The sequence below is a fragment of the Rhipicephalus sanguineus genome, chromosome 4, assembly GCF_013339695.2.
Source record: "Rhipicephalus sanguineus isolate Rsan-2018 chromosome 4, BIME_Rsan_1.4, whole genome shotgun sequence".
Taxonomy (NCBI): domain Eukaryota; kingdom Metazoa; phylum Arthropoda; class Arachnida; order Ixodida; family Ixodidae; genus Rhipicephalus; species Rhipicephalus sanguineus.
In genome coordinates, this window is record NC_051179.1 from 92179006 (window position 1) to 92181720 (window position 2715).

At 49.9% G+C, this 2715-nt stretch overlaps 1 non-coding gene across 1 annotated transcript; it reads right to left on the reverse strand.

Annotated features, from left to right (window-relative positions):
• Positions 1 to 440: 440 nt before the first annotated feature.
• On the reverse strand, positions 441 to 513 carry Trnam-cau (transfer RNA methionine (anticodon CAU)). The gene has a single exon. It is a non-coding gene; the product is annotated as a tRNA-Met (tRNA).
• Between the last annotated feature and the right edge of the window lie 2202 nt (positions 514 to 2715).

A 2715-nucleotide genomic window follows, 5' to 3' on the forward strand; every position in this document is an offset into this window, starting at 1 on the left:
CATATGGTGTCAGGCTGGAATAAACCCTGTGCAAGCTTCCAAATTTTGATGATAACAATGCGAGATTTATTTGGGGTGCCGCACTCTCACAATACACAGTTAGTCTGCTTTCACTAACACCCCCCTACCCCCTCCCCATCTACGCCATCTCTGTATTCCCCCCCCCGTGCCCCTTCCCCCCCCCCCCCCCCCCCCGTCCGCCGCGGTGGTTTAGCGGTTATGGTGGTGGGCTGCTGACCTGAAAGTCACGGGTTTGATCCCAGCAGCGGTGGAAACGCTACACCTCTGGCCTAATGTATAAACAAAAAAAAGAGTAAGGTTTAAAAACAGAAATAAACGTTCATGAGACCTTGAGTAGCCACACAACCTGCGAGACCTCGCGAAAACTTGCACAGAGGTTGCCATGTATTACACGCATATAAAAAAAAAATTCGCCGCCTTGCCCCGGGTGAGGATTGAACTCACGACCTTCAGATTATGAGACTGACGCGCTGCCTACTGCGCTACCGAGGCGGACGAAGAACAGTTAGCATACTGGCAACGTCAACGTTGCAAAAATAGAAACGGGGGCCCGCACTCGCTTGGAGGCAGACCGCAGGACAGCCCGGTGTTGTCAACTTGTCGCAAATCGTTTTGTGCCATGCATTCTCGTTTCACACACTTAAGCGGGTGGGGTGGTGTGCCCGGTGGGCTCACCATCGGACAAATCCTAGGATGATCATGCATGTACGACGACTTCGCTGAATGTTTCCAAAGACAACTCTACACCCCTTTAAGTATGACTTGAACAGGAACAACGCTACAGTAAAATCTGTTGACTCATTTAAAGATGTACGGATACAAATATTTTGTGTATGCTTGTTTTGTTTTGTTGTTGTTTTTGTTGTTGCTGTTGTTGTTGTTGTTGTCTTTTTCATTTTAGCTAGGTGATGACTCCATAACTGCAATTCAAAGAAAACTAAGGCATGCGCTTTGCGCCACTGTAATCACAGTCTTGTGAGCACGGTGTCTATTGAGGTTTACAAAAAGAAAAACAAAGGGAAAGGAGAAAGAAGAAGTAGGAATAAACGTTTATTGTTAGAAACGGTATCACGGTGCTAATCGCGCTTCTACCCTGGGTGGGAGGTCTCCTCATTCCCGGAACCATCTGGCCCTCGCTGCCTCCTTGGCCCTGGTGACGAGGCATCGTTGTTACAGGTCCGCGGAGACGAGCTTGGTTTCCGGATCAGCAGTCGAACACCGTAACCACTAGACCGCCGTGGTGGGTTGAGAATAAGTATTTGGAGATACTCAGATTTGTATGTTAGTAAACCGATTGGGAACGGTGTAGTGAAGGCCGTGTATCGATCTTTCTTCGCCGGGGGGTAGAGGGGGGGCGGGGGGGGGGTCTCGTACGACAGGGGTGAAGTCGTGGTTGGATGAAATCCGGTTACACAACAGGTACACAGTGTTGACGTTTTCAATATTCGCGTCGTAAAGCGGAAGCGGACAGTGAGAATCACACCGGCCTCGGTATTAATTTTTGCGGCCAGAAGGCTGTCACAGGGCTCAGTCATAAGTGCAACCCTTCATTTATGGCTAGTATGGCATCACACCTTCGCTACCGCAGCTATCAGCCACTGTCTATGACGAGTGGTAAGGAACAAAGCGAAGAATAGAAAGAAAATTTATCTTACACGGTACGTCCCCTTCCACCAAAGAAGACGACCTTGACAATGCGAGACTCTCCGTCGTGTGTAGAAGCACTTGTTTGCTCTGTTCTTTCGGGCCCTATGCGGTTCTCCTTATCGAGTGCGCGGTATCCGCGCTCATATTTCAGAGAGCAGCTAGTGACATCGATGCTACGCGTTATACTTCAGCAACCATGCATGAGGAGCATAGGTGTGCGCACAGGGGGAGGGGGGGGGGCAAAGTGGGGGGGGGGGCAGAACCTGCCCCATACATTGACTTAGTCGGGCAGGGGGGGGGGCACTCCGTTGAACCTTCGCCACCCCCCCCTGATGCCTGATGGGGAACCCTACACATGCCTATGATGAGGAGACTTGTTTGCTTCGTGAAAAAGGGGCCGGTTGGTCGCGGCTCGTTGGCCAGTTTTAACTAGAATGACTGCGCACAAAACATGTTGGATGCGCAAGTGTGTATAGATGTATAAGGAGCGGAAGTGGTTGGTGAGCTACGCTATTCAGTTCGCTGTGTTCGTCGTTCTGCCTGCAACGAAGGATAAGTGGTAGAATGAGTGCACGAAACGCGCAGGAGCAATACTGAAGAGTACTTATCACCTGGAAAACTCAGCTCAATCGACTAAAAACTTGTTATATTGGGGTGCGAACCTAGAGTGGCTCAGAGATCGACCGCTAGCTTTCCTGGCGCGAGTTTAATCGTCATACTGCTTTTACGGACGAAACCTCGCTTCTCGCCAGTCATGCGAGAGTAAGCGAACAGTGCACTTGACAAATCATTGCAAGGTTCCATACCTTGGCCATCATCGAGTTTCCCCGTATATGTTCAAATTCGGTAATAGCAACGTTCTAAGCCAATCAGAAACGAGGTAGCGGCTCGTCGGGCCAATCCAAGCCAACGCGATGGGGAATGAAACAATATGTAGAGTTAAACTTGAAAATCGCCAGAATGGAACCCTTAAAGTCAAGTATACCGTGGTTTCACGTGTCAAAACCACGATGTTATTATGACGTACGCCGCATAGTGGGGGGCTCT